The sequence below is a fragment of the Plectrocnemia conspersa genome, unplaced genomic scaffold, assembly GCF_051122295.1.
Source record: "Plectrocnemia conspersa isolate PC_06_02 unplaced genomic scaffold, ASM5112229v1 ptg000002l, whole genome shotgun sequence".
Classification (NCBI taxonomy): domain Eukaryota; kingdom Metazoa; phylum Arthropoda; class Insecta; order Trichoptera; family Polycentropodidae; genus Plectrocnemia; species Plectrocnemia conspersa.
The window spans coordinates 15080378-15095850 of NW_028277166.1; the positions used below are offsets into that span (position 1 = coordinate 15080378).

Genomic DNA, 15473 nt, shown 5'->3' on the forward strand with positions numbered 1-15473 from the left:
ATATAACACGCAATATAAATATTGAGCGTATAAAATTAACATAGGAACATAATATCTTTAAAAAATGAAAAAAAAACCATTGGCCTAACGTTGCTTTTTGACATTTATGAATTTACAAGTCGTCTCATATTTTTTTATAGCTTTCACTTAAAAAGAAACAAGGGTCGACAAGACAAGGAGCAAGACACAAAGGTTGGCTTATGCAATTAATATTGAAGATTCGACATTTTTACAGCATGATACTCACCTTTTTGATTAATATTTATCGGAAATCTTGTGATCAAAGAGTTTAAATAAAACATAATCATCTAGAGCTATTTATAATTTATAAATTAAATTAAATAAAATATAAGCATGCTAATTATAGATCCTATTAGCAAACAGACAATATTTTCTCAATTATTGTTGTCAGCTTAGAAACTCGAAGGTACTGTATTTTTTATATGATTTTTGAATAAATAAATGCGTTATATATTAAAAATGTATATATACTAAGAACATGCAGGAGGAAGTTGGAGCTTGTAATTAAACCAGAAGACGTTCGTATCTTCTTTGCAAGTTTGCTGAGATTTATTGAGGTAATTTTATAGAAACGTGTTAGTAGTTTTCGGGTATTTTTCACGAACCAGAGGCATTATCCTGAAAGCCGTAGCTGTAAAGATGGAGACTGGAATTATCTCCCTTTATAAAGGGATGAAGGACGTGATTGATATGCTATTGTCAGCTCATTTCGCTAGGGTACAGGTGGTAACAGCTGTCAAAGACACCTCGAAGACCCAAATTGATGCAAAATTACAATAAATTATCATATTAGAAATAATAATAAATCACTTGGGTGCTTTTGTTAAAATACTCAATACTAAGTAATTATTATACATACATATGTATGCAGTAAAAGTTTATTTAACATATAAAACTTTTCATACATTTTTAAACAATTATAAATTTCAATAGTTTTAATCCAAAAATACAGGATATTTGTATTAAAAGTTTCATTATCTTTTAATAAATAATGATGTTAAATTTAATATTAAATATGTTCCTAATTTTTATTATTGAAATATTTTATTATAGTTATAATCTAATTGATATATATTCATAACATATCTTGTAGACATTATTTTTATATTTTTGCTAGTAGTAATATATATTTACTGCTAAAATGTATTTAGATATGATTTTACTGAAACGCAAGGGAAAAGATAATTTCACTAGTTCACTACACATTAACTTTAACATACAAAATAACTCAAAATGATTGCACAATAAAAATATTTTATAATCTAATCAATTTTCCTTGTATGAAAATAAACACACTGACACACAGAATTTAAATACTTTTACAACAACTGCTACTAATGATTCGATTTAATTAAATATTTGTAAGTTTAACGTAAGTGTTTGTTTATTAAAACTTATTTGCTATATAAAATAAATGTTTTTAACCCTATTATGTCCTGGATTGAATCTGGAAAACTAGTTAGCTTAGATTAACGCTACCTTTAAAGTCAAAATTAAAATTAAAGCACTGCTACTGACATGTTGCTTAAAATAGTTTAAATAATACGAATTAGGTATTTTTTTATATAAAAAAAATAATAACACTTTAAAAATTAATATAAAGTACATATAAGCAAATCAACTTAGCAATAAAAAAGCATTGTTTTTGCATCGCAGTGAAAAGCTTTCATTTCATATGATTTTTTAACTGAAATGCAATTATATTCAACACTTGATTATGAAACAGCAATTATTTTGATTGCGTCACTAGAATTATTTCTGCACTTAATTAGCATGAATATGTTATAGTTCATTTTCCTCGTAAATAATAAATATTTCCATTTCACTAACTTGCTTTTCACAGTAAAAATGCAACTTAAATTACCTGGTAATATAAATGAACACACTTAACTGCAGTCTTAATAAAGTTACAGCGTGCAAACATTTATTATCGCTATTTTATAATGCACATATATCAAAGTTAACGTTGCCAACTTTTGGCAATAAAAAAAACTATTACATAACACACGCATGTACTAAAATGTGTATGTGTTTGAGGTAAAAAAGCTTTGGTATCGATTGTGACCCGTTAAACTTTTCGTCAATAGTTTTCGTGTTCGAGTTAAAAGAGGTCAAGCGCTTGTTCGCACGCCCCCTAAAGGGTCAAAATGCCTATATACGAAAAAAGCAAAAAATCAGCAAACAAAATTATTTATGTATGTCCTCTACCGAAAATATGATTTGATGTTTACACTTTTCATTCTGCGATTTACCGCAGAGGGTCAACAACAATTTTGTCCCGCCGGTTTTGGCTGAGTCCCCGGAGGGCTTAAAAAATAGAAAAAAGGATGAAAGGGTTGTAAAAAATCTGTGTCGTCTGTGTGATTTTTTTATTATAATGGAAATACGATACGTGCTTTTTCGGACGAGAGTACTTACAAGAAAGAAAACAACATTTTGTATCTGATATAAAAGGCTACACGTGTTAATATGTAGGTATTAGACATTCTAATCGTAAATAAAATTGTCAATAGCATCTGTTGCAACCTAACTTTTTTATATTTCGAGCAATATAAAAAGAATAACCTCTTTGGATTATTAAGAAATTATTGCATGCTCAAATTCTGTACTCATTCTATCATGGACCAATTAAAGTAAAAATACCATAATTCTTAACTTAAAATTTATATATAATTAATAAAAATATCGCATTCCATTACGGATCATTTAAATTAAAATTCCATAACTTTTACCATAAAATATATATATTATTTAAAAAAAGAATTAATAGTTCTGATTGTAAAATAATCTAAATCAAATTAAAACTTACTAGCGATTTATTGAGAAATGTTATTAAATTATTATTTTAACTCAAAACATGTTTAGCGAAATTCAGTAGACATTACCGAGAATTCATCCAAAGTGTTACTTAAAATTCTCATGAGCTTTTCGTAGGTCACTTGCTATTTATTCCGCCGATCTATTTTCAGCACGTAAATAATTCGGAATTAGCCCGATGCGACTTTCGATAACGGAATTTGCGGATATCGTTTCGGAGCCGAATACACGTGTGTCGAATGCCTTTCGATTATTGTCACGAGAGCCCTTAAGCCCTCCGGAATAGGTGAGGAAGTGCGTGTTCGGTTAAATTTTAACTCCATTGTGGAATACCGTCGAGTTAACGCAACGTTACTGCGTCGTTCGAATCGATTACAATAAAAAGTTATTGTTTGAACCGGCAATATTCGCCGGCGCTTTTAACCGAAAGCTATCCCCAAAGATGGACGTTTTCAGACGTGAATGTGTCGTTTATATTTGACAGATAACACATAAAATGTTGGGTTTAGTATATCATATATATAGCTATATGCAAATAAAAGTCTACGATTTGGAACAAATCAATGTATTAACTAATATAACGATTATAAATTATAAAACGAATATAATAGTTTACATAAAGAAAATATTTAACGTATGTATTTTCATATGAAATAGTGACTTTGGAAATATTTCACGGAGCACTTAATTGCACATCCATCCTATGACTTCAAGTACCGAATTAAAGCTAATCATTGTTGGGAAAATATGTTAGCTAGACCAATTGTTGGCAACTGTGGTCCGCAGAAGTATTCCAGAAGAAAAATATTGTAAGGTTTCAATAAATAATGTCAGACGATATGCACAGAGAGACATTTAATAACTGTTCATATTAATTGTTGATTATTTTATTTTTATAGTGATGAAACCGGTAAATGAAAAGCTATTATTAAAATTGAAGAACTGACCGTGAAAACAAATGTTTTTTAAGGCAGCTAGTGCAGACCACGCGTGACAATAGACAAAATAAATTTAAATTATCACAAAAGCCATTTGAGACTTTTTGCTATTGTTATTACAATATAACAAATGACATCACTTTGAGATGAAAAAAAATTGATTTAAAAGTTGCCATATCTTACACTTAAAATATTTAACGGCCGTTCTAAACCTATTTATGTGACAAATTCAATTTTTTTGTTTGTTTAGTTCATAACGTAAATGTCAAAAAAGCCTAATTAAAAATCAAGTTACTGTAATTTTACTCTTAGATCGTCGTAATTCTTTAAGACAGTAAAAATTGAATATGTAATACACCTCCACCAGGCTGGTCATATGTATACAATTGGATACACAGCGCAGCAAATCAACAACTAATATTTGAGACACATAACAGCTTTTGACAACACATAAATAACTTTTACTTGAGTTCTCAAATTTAAACACACGGTGATTCGTACAAACTCGAATTAAAAATAGCTGCTGATCATTAATAACATACGAGATTGAGAAAGCAGTCGCTTCCCTCTTCACGTCAACCATGGTCCAGCTTAATGTCTTCGCAGACAACTAGATCCATTGCATGCAAAAAAATTGCGTATACTATTTTTTGCACATACATACGATATCATTTAAAAATAAGTAACTTATTGTATAACAAAACCTATTTCTGACACATAAAATCGTTGCATAAATATCAATTATTAATAAAAATTCCATCATTAACAAAACATAAAATGTTATTTTAATGAAATTATTTGTGATTCGTAATTATGGGTTTTTGATATAGAATGGTCAATATATCATTAATTATATATAAATAAGAAAAAAATAATATCTGTTTTTTTAAATAGCATGGAATGCAAAAACAAGTGCCATTTCATATTTAGAATGTTATTTATATGAAAAAAGTATTGATCCGTGAGATGCAAAAGGACAGTGACTGCTAAGATAGACAATTCATTCAACCATGTGAATATTACTATTGTTCTTTTACCCTGCTGTTAAAGATCACCAGAGTGGATATATAGACCGTTTCTATTTTAAGGTATAAATACATTTTGTGGGTGTGTCCTAGAAGCAATGCAATTGGCTCGCCAACTCTTATTGCCCTTTGTTACGAAAGAAAGGAGACGCCAAAGAGTCATATAGTAAGATAGAAGCATAGTCAAGCCAGAACGCTGCATGGATACGAAATACATCAGCAGATCGTCTAGCATTACGAAAAACTCTAACTCCTCCAAGAAATCACAGCTGGCAATAAAACAATTCGACACCCCAGAAAAATACTATTTGGCTTCCATTGCCATGTAGTGGCATCTATGTTTCTCTATATATGTTGTAATTTACATATGCGTATATAAAAAGCCGTTACCTGGTTTTTCAGCGCCTATTTTGGCTGCAAAATCACACTCCTTCAGCCTCAAAAGTATTATTTTAACGATTACGATTTTTATAGTATATAATTTTACTGTTAATTTTGTATATTTTATATTTATTGCAAAAAAATGTAAGTTTGTTGAACAAATATAAAATAAATAAAAAACTATTTGGGTAGTTTTTATATTGATATAATTTTTCTTTTTAATGTAATTTTTTGAGACAATTGTTGACTTACTATTTTACGGTATTATTTACACAGTGAGTTAAATAGTTAATGGATTACAACGTAGTTGTGAATGATCATATGTTTGATATATTAGGTATAAGACATCAAAATTATTTATGTGTCAAGCTGATAAGCTCTGATTCTCTATTAAATAATATTTATAAGATTAATCAATTAATCGATAATACGACTCATTAAAAAGTGCATACATTAAATGTATGCTTAAACCTAAATTGTATTTGGTTTAGTTTAAATAAAAATCTGAACAATATGTTTTATTATTTAAAGATAAACTATGAAGACAGATTGGTTTTATTATAATTGAATAAAACCTCAAAAATATGTATAATCTCTCACTGCCACAATAATAATATTTATATATTATCTTTATATATTTGCAAAACTAGTCAGATTAGTGTATAGGTTATATATCAATAATAAATATGTAACGTCATTTTGAAAGGGATAAAAAACATAAATTTTGCTATTAATACATATTTACAACCTATTACCCGATAATGATTATTTATTACGCCTAATTAGGAAGATTTTCAATAGCGATAAAAATGTGTTACGTGTTAAACTACAATTTTCCTTATATATATTTTTGGCTATTGTACGTTAGAATTATTATTGTTCGATAGTCGATCTTAATAATTAATTAATACATTTTGATATGCCAAAAATTTAATTACATAAGAAAATAATTAAGTAATTTAATGTTATGAAGATCGTGTTGAATAATAAAGTGACAAAAACTATTGTCAGTTTTAATTACACATTTTTTTGTATTGCTGTCATAGCTTTGAAATTTAGGGTTTGATAGTAAAATTTTAGCTTGTACCCATTTAAATATTTGCTTTACACAACAGTGAAATCTATAGCAGATTTTGGTCAGCCAGTGACGCTCATAGATTAAAAAAAAGAGTCATAGAAAAAGCAAATTATAACAACAATAAAAAAAATACTGAACTTAGTACTTTAAATATACATTTTAGGTGAGACTCTATTTTCTGTTTTTTAGAACAACAATTTTTTTGCGGTGCTCAAAAAATATAAACTTGTCAATAGTATAAATGTATAAATGTTACATACCGTTAATTGTGCTCAGTTTACAATCGTGTATTATTGATCTGTAATCTGAAAAAAGATAAAACAATTTATAAGTAAAATATTAAGTTTACCACACACATTTACAATGTCTGTATAGTTAAAGTCAAACAACAATACGTCTAGTCAGCGCAAAATTAATTAACCCACCAGCCACGTGAACGTAAACGGCTGCTTTGGCTTTAAGCGCGCAACAATTCAAGTACCATAAAGTAATCGCTTTCAGAACTCGCATTATTCTGTATAATCGCGTTTCGGAATACGGCCCACGATAATGAAACAAAACAAAACATGGAAAAAAATACCAACTCGCGCCTTGCAATAGGCATAAATCAGCAGCGGCGCGTGTATTTGCATTATTCACGCGCACCGTAGCCGTAAATAGTGAAGATTTTACGTTTATGCGCGATTTTCTCGGGCCGGGTCATACGATGAATATTACAATGTAAACCGGGTCTTTGAAATAATAAAAAAGATCAGAAAAACAAGGCTGGGCTGCGAATGCAGTGGCGGAACGCGAACGTGAGCAAAGGTTTGGGGGTAGGTACACCTTGGAAGCGGTCTCTAGTTTACTTTAGATTATACGGGACAGTTAAATAAAATTGTGTATGAAGAGGTTTTTTGCTCGGGCCGTTCAGATGTTAACAATTTAGCATCGTGTAGAGCATTTACAATGCAAAAAAACATCATGAAATAATAAATAGTGTACGTAATATAGGTGAATATTGCTCGAAAAAAAATGTGAATATTTTTTATTCAATGAATAAATTTAATATTTTTTACTTCAAATACTGACTAAAATTTATTTTCTTTCTGTTATTAATATGGTCCATGTATTGCTTTAATAACTGTAGTAATAAACGCTTTTATAACGATCTTTAGGCAAACATAAAAAATAGGCATATAAATTAAGAATCTGTAAATCTATAAATATAGATATGCCACTCAAAATAAGTTGATATAAAAGGTATTAGTCTAAAGTTTTAATAAATAATAAAAAAAAATACAAAGACATCAAAGTGTCAACTCCGTTAAAGTACTTTCGCTTAATAAAGTAAATAGATACACAAAGCAGCTTCTAATAAAGATGTTTGAAAAAAAGCGATGATGCCATTGTACAATACATTTAAAATGTTGGCTCTAAATGACTAGACCGAGGTAATTATCCCCTACTACATAAAAATATTTAACATTTAATGTGTTTGAACTGTAAAGGTAAAACATAAATAAATACAGCTTATGAAATACTATCTAAAAATAAAGTCAGTTGTTTTAACCACACCAGATCTGAATATTCACATAAAAGACCTGGACCTAGTGATTTTTAATCGTAATTAGTGATTATTATAAAATTTAATTTCCGATTGATCATCACATATATTTTTTTAATCTCACGGATAAATATCGTAATTATTAATTTGATCCTAGCTCGGTCGTACATATGTATTTGTATTGAAAATTCTAATAATTTTTATTTTATTTTATTTTTTTATTACAAATTTGACCATTGTTACATTAGAAGTTTCCCCAATGCATTTTGATGGCCATTATGTAAATCATAATTATAAAATTAACATTAAGAAAATAAAAAAAACACCTAAAATAGATGAGCACCATTCATAAAAAAGATTTATTATAACTCGATGCCAAACAACGCATAACGTATTAACCGCGTAATACGAAAGTTTACTGCATTCAAAAACTAATTTTAGAATAGTAAAAAATATAAACTAATTTTTAACAGGCAAAATTATTTTAAAATTTGACTAAAATTAAAAAGGAAAAATTATACGTTATTTTTAAACTCCAGCAACTAAGTAATCCAAGCTTTTAGGATCCTAATTAAACCCATGAGTCTTATTTATAATTCTACAACACTTTCATAGCTTTGTGGTCGGTTATTAGCTGCATTTGTGAAGCTTGCCTATACATAATTCACTAAATAAAATCGTGGCAAGTTTTTTCTCTTAACAAAAATAAATTAAAGACTTCATTTAGCACTCAATTTAACAACTTAGCATCGCGGTAACGTATAAAGATTGACAGTAGTTATAACACTTATGATAGAATTATACAATAAAGTGTAAAAGGGTAATTTGATATGACAATAATAAGGCAAACCTAACTTCGTAGTATATATAATATGTTACAGTGAATATATTTAACTAGTGAAGGTATATTTTCACTGGCGTTTGAGCGTAATCATATCCGAATACATTTTCACCTATGTATATAGAGTATACACAATATATTTCTACTAGTGAAAAAACAATTTAAGGCACTAGTAAATTTTATGCTAGTTCCAAATGTTTATGAAACACAATATGACTAAAAAAATGCGTTAATAATTAGAGCTATTGCATGGACCACCTAACAGAACATCCGTCCTGAAACATTAATCACTCATAAGTACCGCCGAAAAAAACTACTCTTTGTTTGAAAAGGATGCGCGCTAGACAATACACTATACCTTGTACCTAAACTTTTGTTTTTCAACCGTTTGGTAACTGATCGCTGGAGCGATGATCTAGAATGTTTCTTTTTTCGTCTCACCGCCGAAAGGGTTGTTAACACCTCTTAGTAACTTTAAAGAGTGCTTTATTGAATAGACGCTACTTCCAGAATGCAATCAATTGTACCCTATCGCTCCTAGCGGTAAAGTACTTAGTTACAAATATGGATACGACATGTTTTCTCTATCATAAAATAACAGGCACAAATTTAAGAGGCATCCAGAAGCGGTATATCAAGAAAAATGATTTTCTAGACTTAATGTTCCAAAAAATGAAGATTTAGCGCCTGTATTTTCAAAAATATTTTTACTGATAAATAAATGAAAGTGAAAAATAATGTAACCAAAAGGTACACAGTCGTATTATTGCTTATTCGTAGACAACACAATAAAGGATCAGTGTATAAAGTATTTTTAAAAGTACCTGAATGTAAGGAAAATTGTTTAAAAACTTATTGTTTGAAATACAAAGTATGCTTAAGCATAACATAATAACTGGTCATAAAAAATTATGTTTAACAGAATTTTTAGTCATAAATGTCTGCAACTTAAGTAAAAATATGACCTGCTTGTTTATTATATTTAAAAAAAATATATAAAGAAGACAAAAATTATTACACATTAATTGCATGTATTAACATTTATCAATATATTACAGCATAAACTTAGCAATTAAGGATTTAATCCGTTTTTGAATAAATGAACATTGTCTTTTGGTATTTTTATTTTACCAATTATTAGAAAAATGTGTCCCATATAAAGAAATATCTTTCTGAAAATTTTCTCTAACAACATGGATAATTTATGTAAAATATGTGACGCTTGGTCATTGAAGAGGAGACGCAGCAGAGACGCGATGAGAAACACAGATAATGAACGAGAAGATATGTTACATAGTTCTAGCAGCACACTAGCAGAGACTGAATCTACGAAAACGCATCATGAAAAATCCCAGTTGCTCCACAGACATCGCAGCTGACAATAATACAACTCGATATGCAAGACTTTTTAATATACAAAACCAGTTATTTTAAGTCCACCACCTAAGAGAGGCATCTAAATTGATATATATTTATAATACAAACTTTTACTAGCTTTTTCAGCGTTTATTTAGCTGCAAAGTCACACCCTTTTGGCATCGAAACCCAAAACTAATACAGTATGGAAACGATATTTATCTCGATATTCTAAAAATTTGAAGATGTTCTTCTTTAAATTTTAGGAATATTTCTCTTTATTCGAGCTTCGCGCATATGGATAAAATGGCAAAAGAACGTGGAAGGAGCCAAGCGGGTATTTCAAATGCGATGGCGGCACGTGTGTGCTCGAGGCCAAAGGAAACCAGTACACCTCTGGAGCAGTACCTAAGTTTACTTTGTGGCACCGGTCGAGGAGGATCGTTTAGCGTCGGCAACGGGAAGATTAAAAGAGAATTTTCAAAAGGCGCCATGCAATTTGGACCATCGTGCGCCGCTGCTACCTGAGCACAATGGCGCCGCTTGAAAAGGGAGAATTTAATAAAAATGGTGGGAATGCGCCGTCGCCGGGTTGATATTGTTTTATGTGTCTGACGGGATAAACGCGACGAAATATATCTCGCTGTAAAAAAAAATCATATGTAAACGAATATAACTCATGCGCGTCGCTCCCTGTCTAGATTGCGTTGATATTATAAATCAATTGTTATAAATTTCTAGGTACAGTGAAATTGAATCAAAATAACATAAACTGGAATGGCAATAGTAAAGAAATACAACTCTTTGGCTCGAAGAACGAAAAAAAATCAATGGCAATAATTGTTTTTTATTACATAAATTTTACAATTTAAAATAATGCCCTTCCCACATACAACATGCGATTCGTTTTTGAGTATCTATTAATTTACGAATTTAAGTTAAGTATGATATTAAATAACCGTGGACTGAGAAGTCCAGAATAGCACTATGTAGAGTTCTGTAACAGACTCTCTTTAATCAGTTCAGGCAAATCAATTAGTGACCCCAGAATCCATTGCAGAAGTTGCTGGAAGGCATCGTGAAAGAAAATTACCGTATAACAGTGAATGGCTTCATGGGAGATGAAACCTGGGTTCACTATTACTTTATACATATATTATTCTGGGATCCGATAGCTCAACGATTGCCTCACATTACAGCTTACTCTTAATCCGATTTACATTTTCTCGGAGGATCCTTGGAAACCCGCTTAAGATTTAAGTTACACTGTTCGACTTTGTTGTTAATGGATTAGCTTACATAAAATAATTAGGATCTCTCTAAAATAATATAGCAATAATACATTAAACACTAAATTAAAATTATTAGAATTCTATTTTCTGTAGATATACACAATGTATATATTAAACATTAATTTTATGAGCGGAATAATTTGAAAAGATAAATTTAAAATAATATTCCGTCAGTTGTATTGTGATAAAGTCCACGTGGAATTAAGGGTGGCATTTTATTATCATTTATGCTATCGGTCTGTTTTAAATTTACATAGCCATATTAAATCCAATAAATTACATTAACATAGTAAAATAGTACACATAGATCATGGAGAAATTTACTATATTTTTTTATTAACACATAAATTATGTCAAGATTTACAGCCTAGTGAAATACGAAAAAAATAATAATGTGTGATTTATTTTATCTTCGTCTTAAATTCGATATAACATAAATGTTGATTTAAATAAGTATTATCTATAAAATTGTTTATTATAAATATATGAAAATATTCCTTGTACTCGTTTAAAGACATTAAAAATCAATAAAGATACATAAATCTCTACTTAATAACTTGCAATGATTAAGAATTAATCATCATGACATCGTACGTATGCCTTTAAGTATTTCTTGGAAAGTAATTTTAACGCAAAGTAAGTTACTGTTCAGAAAGTTTAATTATTCTATCTCGCAAATGAAAGTTTCTCAAGCTATTTAAATTCAGTCCTTTCTCTTCCACATTTTAAAGCTTGTTAACAAACCAAACGAGGTGATCCATTCCAGTCCACCCCGCATAAACACAATGGGACGGTTTTCTTCAAGACAAACGGCCGTCTTGGGTGGTAGCATTATTTGCGACAAAATCCAAAGGGAGCCCTTAATTGAGCCGCACGAGAGGCTCTCGGAACAAATAAAGTGTTGAAAAATAAACGTTACCTTCCGTCGCTGACATATTTAAATATACATAGGGACTCCGAAATGGGTCTTGAATGGGTCCCAATCGTGGGCAATATCGTCTTTGTCGAATTTATGGAGTGGCCTCCTGTATCTATATTATTAAGGGGGTGTATTATTCAACCAATCGCTGATAAGGGTCGGAGCAAGAAAGCTCTTATGGGAACGATATCGAATTTTTATCGGCCGTCTTTCCACATACTACAGGCGGCGGTGGTGGTATCTGTGAAATATGGTGGAATCTCCATTATTTGCAAAATTGCATTGTGAGCTTTTCAGCGGATTCCAATTCATTCTGCAGAACGAAGTTTCCGTGACCGAGATGAACCGAGTTATTCACCTATGGATTAGTCTGGTTGTGCGGTTTGCGTCCATTGTGATGAACGCTGACTCTCCTTTAATCGCTTAAATGCTGCTAGATACGATGCCAAAGGAGGTCTTTAATTTTATCTTTTGTACGCTTCAACAATCAAGCCTGAATTAAATTTTAATTGTAAATAAAATAAATTTAAATTATATGTTTTATGTAAAACCAATTATAAGTAAATCTAAGAGTAGTGAGATTATATCAGGAGCTCTCTATCTTTGAGTACTTACTAAAATGACAAACTATTTGCTCACAAAGCGGGTTGAAATACATATATCAAGGAAAATGCAATTAGATGCAGAACCTGTAGCAGTCTAATCTAAACTGGGAGAGTTAGTCATATATTATATATTGTGCTTAAAACTAATTTTATTGATATTCAAGTAATCAATATCGTTATTAGAATGGTCTTTATATTAATAATAATAATAATAATATTATTAAATAATGTGAATAATATAGTTTTTAACTTATAGTTAACAAATTCTACTATTTTTTTGTCGAATGGTTATAATAAAAAAATATGTTGTGGGCAAAAATAATTATTTTTTGGTGTTCACAATTTAGAGGATGTATATTTTTTTGCCTTTTCAGTAAATTTCATATAATTTTGTAAATTTTCTTCTGCTAGAAATATGCTACAATGGATTTTAAATGATAGTCAAAATAGTTAAAAATCTATAAAAAACTATTTAACATTTCAATTCATTTAAAAATAGGTTTACAAGTTAGCTGAATATTTCCAGAAGAAAACATTTTATATTATTTAAAGTTAGATTTCAAGCTCGATAAAACTAAATATTGTATATAATTCAAAATTAGGTTTAAAACTTAGCTATATAATAATAAAACTAAACATTTTACAGTAATATCTCAGTATAGCGAAGCTCACGGTACCGAAGAAAAAAAATCTTTATATTGTACTTAAAATTGTACATTGAATGTAAATAAGATGATCTATTTTTATTTTATTTTTAATAATCATATTACTATAGCATCAAAATAACCTCTTATAAGATTGACAGATCATTTTTTGTCAGTTTTTAAGGATGCTGTAATGAACACAATGAAAATTGTTAAAAGAATGTTTTATAAAAAAAGTTTGAGGTTGGCGAAACACCTTGAATGTTGCTTGTGAACGTATCTAGCACATGCTAAATCAAGGTCGAACTGAACTCGAAAAAATATTGTGTCAAGTTGTAACGTTATTCTTAAATTCGGATCAAAATATTTCGTTATATTAAGATCAGTCTTCGTTACAATGAAAACATTTTGTATGAAAGTTTTTCGGGGACAAATTGAAAATTTGTTTTACTGGAAAATTCGTATTTCGGTATTCGTTACAAAGAGATTACGTTTTAAAATAGGTTTGCAACTTAACTAATAATTAATAAAACAAAAAAATACCAAAATGTTTTCAACATAAAATATAATACTAAAACGTAACATTTTGTATAATTTAAAAGTAGGTTTACAGTTTAAATAAATAATAATAAATAGCATCGGTTACACATCCGCTCAAAATTAAGACTGATATCAGTTCAGTCGAATCTAACGTGTATGTGAATTAAATCAGAAACAATGATAATGTTTATATATTATAAAAAGAAAAATTCACTGACCTCGGAGCCCGTCGACGAGATTTCAAAATTTGAAGATTTCATTACGAAGATTGTTTTCTGATTGTTTATCTAGTTTAAACAATATAATCTTATAATCCTTACACACATTATGTATATATATTTCATTTTCATAGTTTTAACATACCTAGTTAATCTGTAATCCGATTTTTTTATATTCAATCAAATCGAACAATGCACAAGACGAATTAATGAAAATTATGGTCGCGTAGCAAAATTTTATTAATAAATAATAATTATTTAAAACTGTTGTCATGTTACTGTCGGCCATCTTGTTTTATATTTGAATGCTTATTTATCATTGGTCGACAACAAAAGAATACATTAGCGGAGGCTCGAAAATCATTGGGACAAATCTATTTTTAGTTTTATTAATTATATTTAAATATATTTCCTTTGTTTATGTGTATATTATACACCGTTCATACAAAGCGATACGATTTACAAAGTAGAAAATTGAGCATATAATATTTCATTTTAAAGAGTGCGCGTCCGGAAGCGGAAGCGGCTTAGAACAATTATATATAAGTTAGTTCTGTTGCTGTTTTCAAAACCAGGAATTTGTTTTTTATACTCTTATACAATTATTAAGCCGTACTGTATCATCTAAAAGCTAGAATCAGGGGTCAGCAATATTTTTTATTTAGGGCTAAATCGTAAATATTTTAGTCAGAAATAAAAAATTTAGTCACTTTCAAAAAATATTTTTTTTATAATATATAATTATAGGATCTATTTTCATAATATAAGTTAAGGCATTTATCACAAACTGCTTAAAATTATATGTCTTGAAAATAACGTAATTGTTTTTTTAATTTAACATTTCATCAAACTGGGATTCGAGGTTTGTCAATAAAATTTATTACAAATTTTTATTTGTTAATGTTGACATGTAAAAGGTATTTTATGTAATTCATCCTTTATATGCTACGCCTGGTTTAATTTCAAATAGCGTATTGCAAAAATCTGGATTTAGCAATGGGGTTAAAAGTCGAAAAAATTGGGAACCTATTTGCTATTAAATTGTCCATTAATGTTACTCGCAATGTACTTTACAATTCTAGCAACTGTTCTCACCAATAATCTGGTAGATTAAAACAAGGTTGTAACAATCTTACACGACTTTTAATTCACCATCGGTGAAAGGTTTTATTTTATTAGTTAATAAATAAATTACTCGAGTACTAACTTTAGTTACAGCTGCGTTTTCCTTATTTAATTCTTGCGAAAAATC

At 29.3% G+C, this 15473-nt stretch overlaps 1 protein-coding gene across 4 annotated transcripts in view; it reads right to left on the minus strand.

The window, feature by feature from the left end:
- LOC148237832 (uncharacterized) overlaps positions 1-15473 on the minus strand; it is a 444404-nt gene that overhangs the window by 69077 nt on the left and 359854 nt on the right. For all 4 annotated transcript variants that reach the window (XM_088205822.1, XM_088205820.1, XM_088205821.1 and 1 more), the window contains one exon: positions 6521-6565. The gene's annotated coding sequence lies outside the window, so the exon portion shown is untranslated. The remainder of the gene's footprint in view (positions 1-6520; positions 6566-15473) is intronic.